The sequence below is a fragment of the Mercenaria mercenaria genome, chromosome 6, assembly GCF_021730395.1.
Source record: "Mercenaria mercenaria strain notata chromosome 6, MADL_Memer_1, whole genome shotgun sequence".
Classification (NCBI taxonomy): Eukaryota; Metazoa; Mollusca; class Bivalvia; order Venerida; family Veneridae; genus Mercenaria; species Mercenaria mercenaria.
Window position 1 is genome coordinate 34,443,550 of NC_069366.1, and position 21,103 is coordinate 34,464,652.

General features: G+C 36.1%; 2 protein-coding genes across 2 annotated transcripts in view; one reads left to right on the top strand and one right to left on the bottom strand.

The window, feature by feature from the left end:
* LOC123549194 (uncharacterized) overlaps positions 1-14,390 on the bottom strand; it is a 157,922-nt gene extending 143,532 nt beyond the window's left edge. The window contains exon 1 of the mRNA XM_053545597.1: positions 14,047-14,390. The gene's annotated coding sequence lies outside the window, so the exon portion shown is untranslated. The remainder of the gene's footprint in view (positions 1-14,046) is intronic.
* Positions 14,391-14,615: 225 nt separating this feature from the next.
* Positions 14,616-21,103, top strand: part of LOC123549193 (metallophosphoesterase 1-like) — a 57,187-nt gene continuing 50,699 nt past the window's right edge. The window contains exon 1 of the mRNA XM_053545602.1: positions 14,616-14,805. The gene's annotated coding sequence lies outside the window, so the exon portion shown is untranslated. The remainder of the gene's footprint in view (positions 14,806-21,103) is intronic.

The window sequence follows — 21,103 nt, forward strand, 5'->3', positions numbered from 1 at the left end:
TTCAAGGCTGACCAGTTTTTTATGGCAGTTAAGTTTAAGAAACTTCCTTGCTTACTTGTTTTCTACAGTTAACATGAAGGGGCCTCTGTGGCTGAGCAGTTACACTTGCCTCCCATCACTGCCATTCTGAAACCTTGCTTGTTGTTTAGAATTCTTTCATGTGGGGAAGCCAAAATTTGAAGGAATATGAAAGGGGACCACTATTATTATGAACCTTTCTGTAAAGTTTTGTTTGACTTAGTACTTTGGTACAAAATATTAGATCTAAAAGCCATAACTCAAAAAAAAAAAAAAAAATCAAAGGGGCATAATTCAGAGAAATAAAAACAACATCCAACCACAATATTTTCCTATGAAGTTTAATTCAAATCCCACCAAATAGAACAGACAAATTTTGCATCAAAGTGACCATATCTCTGATATTAATAATCTGAGCAGAACATGCCAATAATTATATAATGCGCAACTACAGTCCATGTCCGATAATTTCGGAGTGACGTCACGTTTGTTTATGTTTTCTGGACTTATAAAACTAACAAAATAGGTAAAGCAGCTTACATAAACAATAATATTGGGTATATTTTATTGCAATACGTCTGTCAGTCCCGGTAGCTCAGTGGCAAGCACTGATGTTTGAAATGTCGAATTTTGCGGGCCGTAGGTTCGAATCGAGGTAAGTGTTTTTTTGGTTGTTTTTTTTTTGTTTCTCTTTCAGGGTAACAGTTGAACACGTGACCATAATCATTCATTTTTCCTGGAATATATTAATATATTTAGATAGAAATATTATTAAATTAATTTCTGTTTAAAGGTGACCAGCAATCAGCTCTGTGTAAACACATCGTATTATGAATGCATAGTCACGAAAATACTCAGAAATTTCGTGCAGGTTTAATTCCTCTCTGGTATATTGCCAGTATTAGTGTAGTCAACATGTCCGAGGCATCCATGTCTGTTGTTGCAAAGAGAAACATTGTTCAGTATAAGAATGATGCTAAATGCATACTACAAAATATTCTGAAAGTTATTTCAAGCATCATCATTTTTCCATATTTCAGTTTGTTATTGTATACCGTAGTGCTGTATTACTCAGGGCTCCAGATAATTTTTTTGGCCTATGAGTATTTTACTCATCATAATTTTTGTGAATGAGTAAAATGTTAAAATCTGAAATTGAATAGGAGTAATTTTACTCCTGAAAATTTGTAAATGTGAAAAAAAAAAAAACTAAATTAGTTTTATAACATATTTCTTTGGTGTAATTTTAACACCCATGGATTTGTTTGTTGTTCAATTTTAGTTCATAAATTTATCTTGACATCACCGTACATCAGGGGTCCTAACTGACCAATCAGAGAGCTGCATTTTAGAGTACCTACCAGTTTACACTTGGGTAAAATGAAGTATATTTACAATGAACATAGTGACTTAAGAAATAAATATACACTATTTTAGAAATCCAGATTTTTCACTTCAAATGCCCCAGATGATACTACAAACAACAACATTTTGAAGTTTCATTGAAATCTTATTTATATATGGATTTAATACCTTTATTTTAGTTTAAAATTTGAGATTTTACACAGAGAGTCTATGATAAAGTACGAGTAAAATGTAATCATTACCCAAGTGAAATTAGTATCATTCAGCAATGTTTTGGACATGTTAAAATTATGAATTCAGCATTCAGGTTTTTGATTCTTTTTTCTCCCTTGGCTTGCTTTGGCTTCATACTCACTACCGAATCCAGTAGAAAATATTCAAAATACCGTTAACTGTTTTGGGGATAATTTTTTGTTGGCTTAAAGAATGTGTAGAGCGTTTCTTCACTTTTTACATTCTAAGAAAGAGACATTTTTGTTGTCTACCCCGCACCGGATTAAGTTGATATTTTAAATGGACACCACTTTAAAATACACTACTGCACCATCAATATAATAATTCACAACTGTTAAATTTACACACACACTGAGTGTATAATATTATAGTTTAACCTAGGTTTATAGAGTACCATTCAATGCATGTGAATGTTCAATGTGGGAGAATTAATCCTGACCGTGCTCTGTTACGTTAAGCATCCAGAGGATTCAGGTTTCGTTTACGCTAGTAAACAGTCATCGCATGCGTTTCTGTAACTTCATATACGTTTTTATACGCTTAAAAATTATCAGACATTGTATATGCATTATTTCAAAGCATAATTTACGCTAATACGCATCTTATCTGGAGCCCTGATAACTGCATTTTGTTTTCAATTGTCTTTGAAAAAAAAAATGAACTTAAAGCATAAATAAAACAAGAGGGCCATGTAGGCCCTGTATTGTTCACCTGACCTATTGACCTAAAGATCATCAAGATTAACATTCTGACTAAGTTTCATTAAGATATGCTCATAAATGTGGCCTCTGAAGTGTTAAATAGCTTTTCCTTTGATTTGACCCGGTGACCTTGTTTTTGACCCGACATGACCCAGATTCGAACTTGACCTAAAGATCACCAAGATTAACATTCAGACTAAGTTTCATGAAGATATAGTCATAAATGTGGCCTCTACAGTGTTAACAAGCTTTTCCTTTGGTATGACCTGGTGACCTAGTTTTTGACCCGACATGACCCAGATTCAAACTGGACCTTGAGATCATCAAGATTAACATTCTAACCAAGTTTCATGAAGATATAGTCATAAATGTGGCCTCTAAAGTGTTAAATAGCTTTTCCTTTGATTTGACCCAGTGACCTAGTTTTTGACCAGGCATGACCCAGATTCGAACTTGACCTAAAGATCACCAAGATTAACATTCTGACTAAATTTCATGAAGATACAGTCATAAATGTGGCCTCTTAGAGTGTTAACAAGCTTTTCCTTTGATCGACCTAGTGACCTAGTTTTTGACCCGACATGACCCATATCCAAACTGGACCTTGAGATCATCAAGATTAACATTCTGACCAAGTTTCATGAAGATACAGTCATAAATCTGGCCTTTACAGTGTTAACAAGCTTTTCTTTTGATTTGACCTGGTGACCTAGTTTTTGACCCCGGATGACTCAATATCAAACTCGTCCAAAATTTTATTGAGGGCAACATTCTGACTAAGTTTCATTAGGATTGGGCCAAAATTGTGACTTCTAGGGTGTTAACAAGCTTTTCCTTTGATTTGACCTGGTGACCTGGTTTTTGAACCCAGATGACCTAATATCGACCTCATTCAAGATTTCATTGAGGGTAACATTCTGACAAAGTTTCATTAAGGTTGGGCTAAAAATGTGGCCTCTACAGTGTTAACAAGCTTTTCCTTTGATTTGACCTGGTGACCTAGTTTTTAAACCCAGATGACCCAATATTGAATTCGTCCAAGATTTTATTGAGGGTAACATTCTGACTAAGTTTCATTAAGATTGGGCCAAAATTGTGACCTCTAGAGTGTTAACAAGCTTTTCCTTTGATTTGACCTGGTGACCTAGTTTTTGACCCAGATGACCCAATATCAAACTTGTCCAAGATTTTATTGAGGGTAACAATCTGACAAAGTTTCATTAAGTTTGGGCCAAAATTGTGACCTCTAGAGTGTTAACAGTCAAATTGTTGACGACGGACGACTGACGACGGACACAGGGCGATCACAAAAGCTCACCTTTGAGCACTTCGTGCTCAGGTGAGCTAAAAACATAGATTTAAAAAAAGTATAAATCACGGTGGGAATTAAACTAACATGACAATGGAAATAAAAAGAATCGCACATGTAAGGCTAACGCTCTACGGCCGGTATTAATCTTCAACTTCAAAGTAAGCATTCCATGAGTTAGTAGTATAATACAAGAGCTCGTCGAACCCGAAATGCCCCCCTTGATGCATTTAGTAATTGCATAAAGAACAAATTATATGCTCACTTATGCATGTGGTTCAAATTTGAAGGCTGCAGCTTGAAAAATGTGAAAGTAGGTCACTAGGTCCAAATCAAGGTCAGATTTTATTTAGGAACACAAAACTATGCAAGTGATCCAAATTTGAAGCCTGTACCTTCAGAAATGTGAAAGTAGGTCACTAGGTCAATAACAAGGTCAAAGTTTGTTTCAGTACACAAACCTATGCATGTGGTCCAAATTTGAAGGCTGTAGCTAAAGAAATGTGAAAGTAGGTCACTAGGTCAAGATCAAGGTCAACTCATGTCAAGGTTCATCTTGCCACTCAAAATTATACATGTGGTCCAAATTTGAATGATGTAAGTTATGGGCATGAATATTCTAAGTTTTGCCCTATATAAGTCTATATGAACCATGTGACCCCTGAGGCCGGGCTTATTTGACCCTAGAGGGATAACTTGAACAACCTTGGTAGAGAACCACTAGATGATGCTACATTACAAAATATCAAAGCCATAGTCTTTGTGGTTTGGACAAGAAGATTTTCAAAGTTTTTCCCTATATAAGTCTATGTAAACCATGTGACCCCCAGGGCGGGGCCATATTTGACCCTTGGGGAAAAATTTGAATAATCTTAGTTGAGGACCACTAGATGATGTCATATACAAAATATCAAAGCCCTAGGCCCTGTGGTTTTGGACAAGAGGTTTTTCAATTTTTTTTCCTATATAAGTCTATATAAACCATGTGACCCCCGGGATGGGGCCATATTTGACCCCAGGGAAATAATCTGAACAATCTTGGTAGAGGACCACTAGATTTTGCTACATACCCAATATCAAAGCCCTAGGCCCTATGGTTTTGGACAAGAAGATCAGAAACTGTTTAACTGTTCCTGGCCAATGCGACCTTGACCTTTGACCTAATGACCTCAAAATCAATAGGGGTCATCTGCTGGTGATGACCAACCTCCCTATCAACTTTCATGATCCTAGGCCCAAGCGTTCTTGAGTAATCATCCGGAAACCGTTTAATTGTTCAGGGTCACTGTGACTTTGACCTTTAACATACTGACCTCAAAATCAAAAGGGGTCATCTGCTGGTGATGACCAACCTCCCTATCAACTTTCATGATCCTAGGCCCAAGCGTTCTTGAGTTATCATCCGGAAACCGTTTTACTATTCAGGGTCACTATGACCTTGACCTTTGACATACAGATCTAAAATCAATGGGGGTCATCTGCTGGTGATGACCAACCTCCTTGTCAACTTTCATGATCCTAGGCCCAAGTGTTCTTGAGTTATCATCCGGAAACGGACTGGTCTACATTCCGGCCGACCGACCGACCGACAGACCGACCGACCTACCGACCGACATCTGCAAAACAATATACCCCTCCTTCTTCGAAGGGGGGCATAATAAAAGTGTGTACTTAGATAATTATAATTATCGATTACCCTCCTGACTTGGACTCGTCCAAATAGTCACTCCGAAGTTATCAAACACGGACTGTACACTTGATGTTTATAATAGCTATGAAATGTTTTCATAATCTATCAGATGAACTGTCAACCTGTGATAAGATGAGTTAACAAATATTTGCGACTCCAAGATGGATTACTGGACAAGACATAAACAATTTATCAGGTATAAACAGTCAGGGGTGTACTAATAAAATTTGATAATGTGGCAGTTGACCTAAATACAATCGACGCTGTTTAATTTCCAATACAGGTAAATCCAATATTTGGTTTACAATAGATCTATGACGGATTATCATTGAACACCCCTGGACTTATTGGACTCAACTGCCACATTATCAAAGTTTATTAGTAACTGTTTCAAGTTATCACCTTTGAGTTGTTGCTTATACTTTCATAACTTCTATCATTAAGTATTACAAAGCCCTGCTGTTCCAATTCCTCATTTTTTTCATAATTTTTTTTAGGCAAGGCTGATAAAGTGTTACGCAAAAGTTTTAAAGCTATAGAACTCTTAACATCCCATTAGAGAGAATTTGATTAACCACAGTGTCACTTTGTGAGAATAGTAAAAAGACCTTTTTTGAATAACTTACCTGAGTTAACTATATTTTATAACTAATACAGGTTATAAAATGCTTGAAAAAGTAACTGAAATAGGTTACATAACTTAAAACAGTTACACCCCTGACTGATAAAAATATGATTAAAGGTATAAAGAAGACATTTCTCAACTTTGTAATTTTTGTCATATGTCACCTGCATTGCAATGCACCATAGAATACCCTATTCATTTCTTTTTTTCTTGTTTCCAACAGCATTTCAAGTATATACACCTAACCAGTGTTTTTTATTCTTTATTAGAATTAACCTGTTCTCCATATGCAACTGACAACAGTAAGGGTGTAACGATAGGCTCACCTTGTGATACGATACGTATTGCGATGCAAAGGATATGATACAAAATGTATCGTGATACAGTAGAAACTCCGAAAACCGGACCCTCCAAAAACCGGAATCCTCTGAAAATCGGATGATTTTCAAAGTCCCAAGTTTTTCTCTTATAAGTTCAATTAAAACAAGAGGGTCATGATGGCCCTATATATCGCTCACCAGAGTTGATCTGGCCTACTGACCTAGTTTTTGACCCCACATGACCAAGAGTTGAACTTGACCTAAAGATCATTAAGACAAACATTCTGACTAAATTTCATAAAGATTTGGTTACAACTGTGGCCTCTAGAGTGTTCACAAGCTTTTCCTTTGATTTGACCAGTGACCTAAGTTTTTGACTCCACATGACCCAGATTCGAACTTGACCTATAGATTATCAAAACAAACAATCTGACTAATTCTCATGAGTTTCAAACTTAAATTGTGGTCTCTAGAGTGTTGAAAAGATTTTCCATTCATCTGGCCTAGTGTAGTTTTTGACGCAACATGACCCAGATTCAAACTTGACCTAGAAATGATTAAGACAAACATTCTGACCCAGTTTCATAAAGATTGAGTCACAAATGTGGCCTCTAAAGTGTTCACAAGCTTTTCCTTTGATTTGACCATGTGACCTAGTTTTGGACCCGACATGACCCAGATTCAAACTTGACCTAGAAATCATCAAGCCAAACTTTCTAAGTTTCATAAATATTGGGTCACAACTGTGGCCTCTAGAGTGTTCACAAGCTTTTCCTTTGATTTGACCTACTGACCTAGTTTTTAATCCAACATGACCCAGTTTCGAACTTGACCTAGAGATCATCAAGACTAACATTCTGACCAAGTTTCATAAAGATTGGGTCACAAATGTGGCCTCTAGAGTGTTCACAAGGCAAATGTTGACGGATGACGCACGCCGGACGACGCACACCGGACAGTGACCGGTCACAATAGTTCACCTTGAGCACTTCGTGCACTGGTGAGCTAAAAAGTACTCTGAATACCGGAAACTCTGATTTCTGAAAACCGGACGGTTTTTCATAGCCACAAAGAAATATTATACATAAAAAATCCTCTGAAAACCAGACGGTAAGTGTCAAAACTTACGTGTATTATCACTTTGAATTGATTTTATAACATAATCTCACGCAGGTGAAATAAATAAGAATACCTATATAAAATTAATGCTCTAAGAAATTTGTGCAAAATCCTCTGAAAACCAGTATCTCTGAAAACTGGACTTTTGACGGATGATGTGACAGTCTTGAAACAAAAATGACTCCTTATTTTTATTTGTCGCTGGTGGCGATTTAATTCAACTGATACCATGATTGTTGATTTTCATTTCCATTGAATTGGAGAATGGAAATATGCCATGCCATACTGTGCCGTACCGTACGGGGGCATGTATTGTACCGTAAACCGTACCGGGATCCAACAAATTTAGCATCAAACGGTATATCGTTACACCCTTAGACAACATCTCCACATGAATCATGATGTGGAGAATGAATGACCTATGGAAGCTGTCACTGAGAACATTCATCTCATCACCATTAACTCCTGTGTAAGTCTTTTGTTCTATGTATTAAACTAGCTTGGTGGAATATGACTCCCTATAGACATTTCGCACATGAATCAAATAGTGATTTATTGGCTTATTCAACATTATGACATTTATATTAGAAAATTTACTTGTTCAATGTCCCCTATATCTACAAATAGGAGTTCTACTCTTTGATTATTCACACCATGGGAATAATACATCTGGAATAAGTGAAAATTGTATAACAGACACAAATGAGCCACGTCATGAGAAAATCAACATAGTGCATTTACGACCAACATGGATCCAGACCAGCCTGCGCATTAGAATGCATCTGCGCAGCCTGGTCAGGATCCATGCTGTTCGCTTTCAAAGCCTATTGCAATTAGAGAAACCATTAGCGAACAGCATGGCTCCTGACCAGACTGCGGGGATGCGCATGCTGGTCTGGATCCATGATGGTCGCAAACGCACTATGTTGGTTTTCTCATGGTGCAGCTCAAACAAATATTTTTCAATAGCTTTCTATGAGGCAAGTAGAAGCAGAGATAAAAAAGCAAAGCAAATTCAATGAACAAGATTCCCTCTAGGAAAGGGTGTCATAGAATAACAAACTGCAGTTTTTAATTAATTAAAGGGCAACAACTTTGGTGTTAATGAAAAGAAAAGATTAGCTGTAGTTAATGCATGTATAAACATTAAAATCAAAAACATCATCATTATTTTAATATCAAATAATATCATACCAAGCCTATTTAATACGCTTTGTATGATATTTGATATTATTATTATTATTATTATTATACCACATTTATATAGCACTCTTTTCATGCACTTGTACACGTTCAAAAGTGCTTTACAGAATAAATTGCAAAAATACAAACAAATACGTATACAAAGATAATGCATTCCACATTAACAAAAATCATGAATGAAAACAAGTATAATTTAGAAAAAAAAAAAAAAAAAAAACAAGATAAAAAAAAATAAATGTATCGGTCAGTTAACAAAATATTGTACAAAGAAGTGGGTTTTGAGCAGGCTTTTGAAAGCAGCTAGCGTGTCAGCTTCCCTGATCTTGACAGGAAGAGAGTTCCAAAGCTTTGGAGCAGTGCACGAAAAGCTGCGATTGCCATACATCATGGTATTAGATTTTGGCATAACCAGTGACAGCGTGTCTTGCGATCTTAGGGTCCTGACCGGTTTATACACTTCTAGCATATCCCTAATATAGGCAGGGGACTGATTGTGTAACGCCTTAAAGGTGTGGGTCAGAACCTTGTACTGCACCCTGTATTTCACTGGCAACCAGTGAAGCTCCTTCAGAACCGGTGTTATATGATTGTGACGGGGCGTCTTAGTGATTACGCGAGCTGCAGTGTTCTGGACATGTTGCAACTTGTTAAGTGTGCTGTTTGGTATACCACTTAACAAGGCATTACAGTAGTCTAACCGTGAAGTAACCAGGCTGTTTATAAGGGTTTTTGTGGCATCACTGGTAAGATACCGTCTGATGTGACCTATTCTGCGAAGTTGTGCATATCCTGCCCGGCACACCGAGTTGACTTGTTGTTCCATATCCATACCGCTGTCAAATACTGCTCCAAGATTCCTAACACATTTCGTGGATTTTATCACAGAATCACCGACCTTCACAGAAACGTCATCAATGTACTTTGAGTTACGCTTTGATGTCAATAGCATTACCTCAGTTTTGTCAGCATTGAGCTTCAGCATGTTGGAATTCATCCACGAGACAATTTCAGTCAGACAGCTCTCAATGCGGCGCAAAGCTTCACTTCTGGCCACAGCCTCTATCGGCTTAAAAGATAGGTATAATTGAGAGTCATCAGCGTAGAAATGATGAAGAAGTCCATGACGTCTGCATATGGCACCCATGGGTTTAGTGTACATGATATAGTTCTTTGGACCAAGCACTGATCCCTGGGGCACACTGTATTTCATCAATGTAGGCGTCGACAACTCACCATCAACGCATACAGTTTGATAGCGGTCACTAAGATATGATGACATCCATGCAAGTGCTTTGTCTGTGACTCCAAAATGATGTTCCAGCCAGTGTAACAGTGTTTGGTGATCAATCGTGTCGAAAGCCACAGAAAGATCGAGTAGCACGAGGACTGTTACAGAATTCTGATCGAGAGATGTGAGGATGTCATTCTGTACCTTTATCAAAGCCGACTCAGTTGAATGAAACTTTCTGTAAGCAGACTGCAGTCCCTCATGTAGCTCATTTTCACTCAAGTGCCGCTCAAGACGCGCATCTACTACCTTTTCTAAGATTTTTGAAATGAAAGGGAGTTTAGATACAGGTCTGTAACAAGAGATGTAAAAATTACACAAAAATAAGTTTTTTTTTCAAACATTTTCCTACTTTCAATAACAGTGACTTTGACTTACCAGTAATCATGACCTTCATCCTAACACTTTCAGTAACACTGATTCAAGTTGATCTAATCGTGACTTTCATCCTAACAGCCACAAGAAACAACCCACCAACTTTTCAGTCCTATCAAACATATCTTCATACCTTTCGGTAGAGGGTCATCCAATGAACATTTCTGTAAAGTTATCTTTAATCAGGATTAAGAGATGTTGTTTGACAATTTTTCTGCTTTTTGCTCTGGTGGCAATGTCAGTCATGGTGGAAGAGTTTCAAGATTTGTCTGACATTCACACGGACAACCCAGTAAAACCCGTCTGACCAAATGGAACTTGTCTGACCGAAAACATGCCGTAAAGTGTAAACATTAACAATAAAATAATAAATAGATAAAAAAATGAACAGGAGCATAAGAAAACTGTGTTGCAAAAAAACACTTCTGCAGTAAGTAAAAACTGACCAGTGCATTTTCTACGTTTTTTTTTTTTTTAAAGGCCCCTCGTCAAGTTGGGAATTTTTTATGCAGTAAACTGTCAATTAAAATTGGGAAAGAAGTATCAAAAAATCAATTAAATTGTGAAGTTTTAACATGAATTATCAACTTTCATTAGTTTAAAACTTTATTTTCAAGTTTCACAAGTAGACATATGCATTCAAATGAATTTATTTTTCATGATCCTTTCTTAAGTTTTACCCAGCTAAATTTCTAAAATGGTCTGGTCCATCATTCACTTTGGGCAATACCACTTACTATTCGAAGGGGTGTTCAATGAAAATTTATTGATCGAATAGTGAAGAGTGCAGACCAGCCTGCACTAATCGCAAAGGCAGAATCACTTGCCACCAGACGGCTAAAGGTTAACAAACCTTGCATAAATTGAATAACTCGTCATTTGTCTTCTTTTAACTTTTATTTACACTTAGTAAGCTTTCAACACAGATATAACCGAATGGTCTAAAAATATGAGTGTGTGTTCGGGAGAAAAAATCAAAGCAAAAATATGTGAAATTTGAATTTAATGGTAAAAGAGCTATCTGTAAACATGTTTTGGGTACTTTATTCAATACATGTTAATGTATCTATGTGTTTTGAAAGGTTTTTATTGACAAAACATTCAATATTTAAGCAGAATGTTGCGGCCGAGACAGCTATGTTACTAACAAGAGCTGTCAGTAAGACAGCCAATGCTCGACTATTCGAAATATTGTCCCAGAAGCAGGAAAATATTACCCAAAATGTTAAAATACCAAAAGAGTTTTAAGTTCAAAAGGGGACATAATTTGACCAAAATGCATGTCAGAGTTATGAGACTTGATGCTATCAACTAGTTTTATAACCCCGAAGACACATGTGAAGTCTCAATTCAATATCTGCATTTTATTCTGCAGATAGTAACTTGCATGCAAAATTTTAACCAGAATTTTCTAAGTCCAAAAGGGGACATAATTTGCCCAAAATACATGTCAGAGTTATGGAACTTGATCCAGTGAGGTTGGTAATTGATCTAGAAAACGAAAAAATAAGTTTCAAATCTATATGCCTTTAAGTAATAGCTGTATGTACTTGCACGCAAAACTTTAACCAGGATTTTCTAAGTCCAAAGGGGGCATAATTTGGCCAAAATGCAGGTCAGAGTTATGGGACTTGATGCTATCAACTAGTTTTATAATCCTGAAGACACATGTGAAGTTTCAATTCAATATCTGCATTAGTTTTGGAGATCCAGTGAGGTTGGTAATTGACCTAGAAAAAGAAAAACAAGTTTCAAAGCTATATGCTTTTAAATGATAGCTGTATGTACTTGCATGCAAAACTTTAACCAAGGTGTGAAGCCGATGCCAACACCAGGGTGAAGTCGATAGTAACAGGATGGTTTTTCCACCAATTTGTGTGATTTCTTTCGTGAACAAAATTTGTTATGCAAGAGTTTTCTTTGAATATTCAAAAATACATTTCAATTAGGATTTTTTTGTTTAGATTGAATAATTATGTTTGCTCCAAATTAGGAAAAATGTATTGGGAATGGGGCCAAATATTGGCAGACCAGCTGGAAAAGCCCTGCTGGCCCGCTCTGTACAATATCAGACATACAGTCTGACGCCCCAACCCTTCACGTTGGACCTAGCCAGGTTTTGCTGTATAGGTCCGACGGGATTTCGCCAAGACTGCAACGTCTTTTGATAAATCATAACAATATGAATTATCTTGGTAAAATGTCAACCATGACAGATTTAGCTTAAAAATGCGCTAAAAAGACTCTGGTTCTGAGACACCAACTTTTCATCCAAAGATAAGTATTGTTGGTTTTTCAATAATGTCATCAAGATCTAAAAAATAGTACCGGGTATGTCATAAATAAAATTACAAAGTTGTCAGTGATCCGCTGTGTAAGGCATCTTGGATTTAACTGTTTCATTATCCGCGTGTATGACTGTGTTCATGCTCAAAATATTCTCAAACTTTTATGTAGGTAAACTGCCTCAATACGTCTTAAGAAAATCATAGAAACACAACCACACTTTTATGATCTGTTTTGAGAATACAACATTAATGATATACAAAATGTAGTTTATTTTGTGTTAATTTGTCTGTTGTAACTTTAGCAATTCACATCACAATTTCTATATTAGCCATGCCATGAGAAAATCAACATAGTGGCTTTGCGACCAGCATGGATCCAGACCAGCCTGTGCATCTGCGCAGTCTGGTCAGGATCCATGCTGTTCGCTAACAGTTTCTCTAATTGCAAAAGGCTTTGAAAGCGAACAGCATGGATCCTGACCAGACTGCGCGGATGCGCAGGCTGGTCTGGATCCATGCTGGTCGCAAACCCACTATGTTGGTTTTCTCACGGCGCGGCTCATATTATCACTGTATCACAGAGTGGTTAGAATAGAATAGTTAGTTTGTTATTAAAGCAATGCATGTGACATCTCTGGCATGTTTTACAAAATAGTAAATGGACTGGTACGTTGCAGTGCCAATGCCTTCCCTCAAATGTCATACCCCGGCCTGCCCTCCCTGCTTCACTACACATCATGCACCCCTTGTCTTACAAGCAGATTCTTACACATTGTAATTATTGTAAGTTCTCTTTCTTCCCAGCTACTACAGTTCTATGGAACTCCCTTCCGACTGAGGTAGTGCAGGTCCCTTAGACCAATAGAACAATTCAGTCGGGATAAGATCTAAATGTGAAAAATTTATTTATGCCATTTTTAATATCTCTTAACTGTATACTGTTCTTTTTAACAACACTGCCATCTTTGATTCCAACACTTCACCAATACACTACTGTAGTATTACTTTTACCCTCCTGTACATTTCTTCTTTTAAATTTGAAATTATTTCTCACACAGACAGGCACATGCATGTATAGATCAAAAACCCGAAAAGAGAGCGTGGTTGATAGATGTAAATTATAATGACGATCAATAAAAATTGAGTATTATTATATCAATGATAAATTAGGAATACAATATTACATGTATAGGACAGTACTACATAAACAAACGTCTGACATATAACAAGATTTTCTGTAGGACATTAAATCAAAATATTGTTAAATTGTAAATGCTAACATGAAATCATCAGTGTATTAAAAATTTAAATGCAATAAATAATAATGCATATCTAAATTGTATGGTATGTCTAAATAAAAAGAAATATTTTTTTGGACTGATTCGAACCTTTCGCTGAAATTAAGTGCTTGTGAAAATAACATCGAGTGTTTTTTTATCCGAAATAAGTCTCGTATCCGAAAACCTAAGCAATTACATAAAATTAAATGGATTAGAGCTTCAAATACTCACAGTGAACCGTACACACCCGTTACATGTGAATCTTCGTTTCCAATATTAACACTGATAAACATATATCTTTATGACAATAAAACATTAACCTGTGAGGCTGTCGTGATTTACTTTTTACAAGGCTCGTTGTTGAACAGGACGGCAGAAGTTACTTCCCTTATATTTCCTTACACCATTTGCAGAAAGGAAGAGGTGTACTTATTATTTTTTCTTTTTTCTTTTTGTCCCGTACGTTTTGTTTGAATGTATATATGCCTGTATGCTTTACTTCATTTCAAAACTAAATTCACAATATATTGCTGTTGAACTTAATCGTGTTTCAATTTTATCTCTACCAATTAGCAGGTCTAGGAAAGTGGAGTATTTACAGATTATCTGTAAATTTACAGATAATCTATAAATTTACAGATTTTTCAATCTGTAAATTTACAGATCAAGTGTTTGAAAACTGCTAAAATTATATTTAGACACAAAATCGCAGCTTGAAATTAATTGATTTACTTATGGTATGTATAAATAAAGGTCAATTGTAACTTAAGGAGATGTTACGGCAGAGATAGTTTAGCATTATTACAATACACAGTCGGTATTGAAATTGTGTTTCCAATACATGTGCTCAATAGATAAATTCTCAATATCTATGTGAAAATAAGGGATGTGTTTTGTATGATTGCAACACTGTGAGTTGCTCTAATTACTGACAAATGACTGAAACAATAGGAATTTGTACGAGAGGTAGATAGACAAAACGACAGTGAGGTAACAATATATTCTTTTATTGTTTTAATGTACGAGTTGTAAGCTACAATAAAGAATACCCATTTTATGAAAATCAAACTGGAAGTTAGAAATAACAGAAAAAAATTAATTAGGTCATGAATCATCATATACCTGTCAAAATTTGTCATAGTTTTCAAGAGCTGTCAAAATTACTTTTATCTCTCTATTCTGCAAATGCATTGTTTTTGAAAGTATCTTGGACGGATATTGTAGTGTATAACTTACTTTACATTCCACATTAATATTTGTGCTTGAAATTGCTTTGTTGAGCTCACCGACGTCACATATGAATGTCTATTGTTTTAGTTTACTGTCTGTTAAAAAGGTATCAAATCTCAATATTAAGATATAAGAATTGTTCATTTTTGGTAGACAATGGACACTATTTGGTTGAATCATAATATAACAGTTTTTGGAAAGAACTGAATATTCTTTGGTTTTTTGTTATTCACCGGAAATTCAAAAAGTGACATCACCTTAATTTCAGTCATTTCTGTTGACTTTGATTTTTCTTAAAATGCCAAAAACTCAAAGTCAACAAAAGTGGCTGAAACCCACAAATGACCTTAATTTATGCATGCTGTAAATAAACCAATTAATTCCAAGCTGCGGTTTTGAGGATAAATGTAATTTCATCAGTTTTCATACACACAATCTGTAAATTTACAGATTGAAAAATTTGAAATACAGATTATCTGTAAATTTACAGATAATCTGTAAATATTCCACTTTCGTAGACCTAATTAGAGTGGCATTGGCTGGGGTAGTCCAACTAATTTGACGCGATCCTAGGAAACATTGAGATAATTTTTTCATATGGGCAATATCCCGACTTGCATCAAACACTCGAAAGACCAAAATAGTTGAAGCAATTTCAGATGAAACTGCTGACGCTTTACATGCTATAGGTTTAAATGCCGATTATTTCACAAATTGGTCATAAATACAAATAAAAGTTAAGTCTCAGTCACACTACACCATATAGCGACTGCCAAACGGACGACTAATGTATAACAAAATTTTTAATCCGTTTGTGTCCGTTCACATGCGTTTATTTTCCATTTCTCTTGTGGTGCCTAGCTTTGCTCTTTGTCCGGCGACGTTTCATCTGGTGGAAGGTTTTGAGCATGTTCAAAATTTAGAACGTTCACCACCAGACAAAGTTGTCCGTAGATGTATGGGAGCAATGCGCTGATATGCGTTTTGTTCGTTACTCATGCATTCCCTTTTCTGTACTTGTACGGTTCGCATCCGTTCTTGTTCGGTTCGCAGCCGTTATTGTCCCGTGGACCTGATTCACGGCCGGACTACTACCGGACATGCAACGAATGTAACATGCGTTTAACGGACGATAACTGACGAGAATGTTTTGTCAGTTTCTCATGCGTTGCGCTTACTTTTTACGCGGTGCAAATCCGTTACTAGTATGGTGATATCCGTTAATTGAACGTTGTTCGTCCTGTATATGTGCGTTAATCTTGCGGTCATTGTGCGTTTTATGTGCCCCATACACCGATCGCGAGAGCACCGAGCAGCAGCGGGGGATACTTTTCACCACCTGATAACTTTCTGCCACAATTTTTCTATACGTTTGGCGTTCATTAACGCTTTACGGTGTAGTGTGACTGACACATTACATGTATCTAAAGGAGATTCAATTCCTCATTGATTTATGTAAAAATTATCAAATAATATCCAAAATTGCGAATTTTCTGGTGATTTAAACCTATGTATGTACTGAACACGATTAAATTTTACTGTACATGTATTCATGCAAATATGTGCAAGCGATAAAACCAATAACTTTACATGACTGTGTACTGTGATTCATCCTCCATTATTTTGGTCCTTCAAAGTTTTGAAGTTTAGAATTGCCAGTTACAAATATAAAACAATCTGAACGTCCAATTATTTTGACTAGTGGCTGGGGTAACCGAACCTTTAGACAAACAATATAGGGCTGTCTAGAGGTACGGTAATGAATATGAATATTGAGAACAGTATTTACGAAGAGAAGACTATATTTTATCTTCGAAAACGGGAGCTTATATAGTACTTGTTAAGTGTTTGCTATCTTACCAACTTCAAATAAAGCTAATCTTATTTTAGACTTTAGTATTTTCCTCCTTGTTTTAAATACATTGTAATGTAAATGACAGGAAATGGAAGTATTCATAACTCTTAATACGATCGCAAATTTTATAAATGATGAATAGCAATTTGTATGCTGTTATTAGAAGCTTTAATCAAATTCTTGTTTTTGGGACCGATTTTCTTTATAAATACTAGTATTTAACTTAAGACCTGGATTGTGCTCATGAAAAAAGTTACCATTATATTACATGTTTTTTTTGTAAATATTTTATTGATAAATAGCTCTCACTCGAGTTGGAGGCATGTTTAATACGAAATTTGAACAGTGATTTTCAGTAGTCATCAGTATCTACTCAAGTAGTAAAATGAATTCAACAATTTGTAAATGAGCACAATCCATGTTAAAAATACGAAAGAAAACATATTTAATGCTTCAGTCTCGAGAAAAACACAATATCGATAAAAGCTTCAGATTACGCTGCAAAAAGTGCTAATTAGTATCAATAATTTATTGAATTTGTGATCGTGCCTAATTTCTCAGGATTAAATAATTATGAATAATTCCGTTTTCTGTCATTTACAATGTATCTAAAACAACGAAAGATGAGAGCAAATTTTTGAAATCATCTCCAGTTTCGGAAGATATATTATAGTCTCCTCTCTGTAAATACCAATCTCAGTATTCATATTGATTACTGTCCTTTTGACAGCCCTACATGGGTTGTCTAGAACCAGACCTTTAGACTCCGGGTCTAGAGGTCCGGTTACCTGCCAAAAAGAAATCCAGCATCAACCTTGGGCCATCCCTTCTGTTAGAACTTATTTTACTACCTTACTTAACCTTTAGCCTGCTAAATTTCTAGAATGGACAGGTCCATCTTTCAATTTGGATAGTACCATTTATTATTTGAAGGAGTGTTCACTGAAAATTTCCTGACTGAATAACGAACAGTGCAGACTTTTAACTGGTACTTTTTTGTGATGCATCATGAAATCATCATGATGTCATTTCTGTATATGGAAGCTAATTTCCAAGGGTGCAACAAAGAAAGTATTTCGTTTTGGTTGGTTGTTCTATAATCTGTAAAATACAGTATGCAAGAAGAATAATTAACCACTGGTAGTAGGTGCAGATCTATCAATCTATCTATTGATTCTGATTAACTGCCTTCTTGGGTATTAATAGCAGCTGCACGTCAGTGCTAGAAACATGGAAAAAGTTAAAAGGTAATTGACAAGAGTTGTCAAAAGTGATAGGGGTTAAAAGATAACAGCACATTATTTGGTGAGTTTGAAGGTAAAATACACTGCTTCAGCTATCTAGGGATTGTCATAGGAGTGCAGGGCTAGCCTAAATGTATCAATATCAGGTTGCAAGATGACATATGAAGGAAAGCTGTTCCATATCACCACCATATAAGGGAAAAAAGAAAACTTGAAATAATTACTAGAGGTATGGACCAGTCTATATGATAGGGGATGCATTTGGCGAGCCATTCTCATGGGGTGCTCAGTGTATGAAGGTATTGGGACTTCAACTAAATGGTTAACAAATTTGAAAATAGAAATTAGTCTTGTCTCAGTTTGTCCATCTTCTAAGGTCTGCCACCCAGGTTCGTTTCTCATAGAGGTTATACTATCCTGATATGAATAATTATTTTTAACCCAGTGGACGACACTTAAAAAAGTAACGTTGGGCTTACAGATGGGAAAATCTCTTGGGTAACTATTTTGGCAGAGACAACTGACAAGTGTCACGGTATAGGACTTGAATATTAAAACGGGGAGAAAGTGTGTAGGCGGCTGGGTAGCACAGTCGGTAGAACATCGGAACGGTATTCTGAGGCCCCGGGTTCAAGTGCCGGTCTGGTTGCACATTTTTCTCACCTTGTGACATTTGGCCCCCAACATGGGACCGGACTGAATATACTACAAAATCATGTTTACCTTGTTCTCTATCCCATTAGAAATTCGAGGATGAATTTCATATAGAGGGGGAGTATGTCACAGTATAGGACTTGAATATTAAAATGGGGAGAAAGTATCTAGGTGGCCGGGTAGCTCAGTCAGTAGAGCATCAAAACAGTATTCAGAGGCCCCGGGTTCGAGTCCTGGTAAGGTTGCACATTTTTCTCACCCTGTAACACAAGGCTCTAAATTCCTATTGAAGCTACACATGGTTTTAAAACTTGGCTTTTCATTTAGGTTGTAGAAATGTTAATAATAATAGTAATGATAATAATAATTATGTATCAATTAAATGCATTTATGTAAAAATAGAATTGATATTGAAGTCAACAGAAATACTCAGCTTTTTCAATACTTCTTGGTGAAGGGGGTATTAGCCAAATTTTATAAGAAAAAGATAAAATTTACATTTCTAATAGGGATGTGATGGGTCCATTTGTTCCTTAAATTAATCTCTTATAATATACATATTATACGTATGAAAAGTATAATTGTCATAAAATATTGCTTAAAATGTGATTGATCACCTTTAAGAAAGTAAATCCCCAGACGATGACTGGACCTGAAGTGATCCCTGCACACATCCTCAGTGAGATGGCATAATCATCTTTAGAAATAACCTCACTCTAGAAGAGTTAACTTGCAATTTGATTAATATACTTGACATGCACAGCTGTAAGAGATAATTATTTACAACTAAGTCTGGTATTTAGAATGTGATAATGTTTCCCAGAATAGCTTTAATGCCTTTAAGCATAGACTAATTTACAGCATGTTGAGGCAGGCAGTTCCAGAGGCACTTTTGTTTGGAATCAAGATGACATGTTCTTTAGAAAGCTAGGAGAGAATTTCAATTTACAAACTCATTAGGTGCAAGTTTAAAAAGAGCTATGTAATATTGCTAAGAATAACTACAGAAATGTAGATGATAATATGGTTGTAGTTGCCAGTTACGCAGTGAATAGAGTGAAAAAATTACATCTCTGGTTTCAAAACCCCTTGAGCTGGTATCCTTTTAGCAGGAACTGTCACCACTGTAATTCTAGTTTGTAATGGTCCAGCAATAACAAGTATACTCACATGAAATCCATTGCTGTGCTGGGCATGTAACTGGAAAGGTCTGGGTTGAAAAGGTGAAAATGTAGCTGGACAAACTTTATTCCTCATTTCTAATTTTTATACACCTGTGAAGAGGGATGTATTATGGAAACATCAGCTCAATCGTCCCGGCATAATATCTCAGCCAAATTCTACATCCATCCAGCTTGTCCCAGTGGTTCTGGAATTATGGGCATTGAGTAACCCAGAATTACAAGAAAATTACAGTGTCTGCTCTTTAACTTTAACACTTTTTATCCAAAGTTCACCAAACTTGGTTCACAATGTTAATGGGCATTGAATAACCCAGAATTACAAGAAAATTACAGTGTCTGCTCTTTAACTTAAACACTTTTTATCCAAAGTTCACCAAACTTGGTTCACAATGTTTATGGTCATAATAGCTCAGCAAGTTGAATAACCAGCTGGATGCTCATAGTCACCCTTGAGTTTTGGCCCTTGGAATTTCTTAAAACTGAGTATTTACAGTGTCCATTTAATAACTTAAGCCGCTCTTATCTAATGTTAATTAAACTTAATCTGCATGATTATTGGCATATTATCTCTGCCAGGTTTGATAACGAGCCAGAAAGTCTGTCAGTCCTGAGTTATGGCCCATGAATTTGTTGAATTTTAGGAAATAGACAACTTGTCTGCTCAGTTACTTTGTACAATATTTCAAAAGTCAAAAGAAATAAATTGTGTGTGAAGGGCACATTTTGTGACTGTTTGCCTCTCTTGTTTAACTATCCAACTTCTTACTGCCTGTCCTTTCTCAGTGTTTTTAAACTAGTAACCCTTGTGGTGTAATTGTTGAGTGCAACTACATCAATGTATAACATAGATGTAGAAGCCAACAATAAAAAAGAGCAGCCAGGTCAGATGCAGTTTGCTCATTCTTTGACATTCACCTTACCTAGAACTTTGTTTTTTACCCAAGTGCTTTCTTTCTTTTTCACCTACTAGTCTTCCTTTAGCTTGATCGAAGTCCAAAATAGGTAGATTGCCAGCAGAGGTTTAGCGTATGAGAAGAAGGTAGATCAAGACTTAGTGGTAGTTAGAATCTGTACTGGTAAACTAAGTGTGACTGCCATACTGGAGCATGTTTGGATTAATA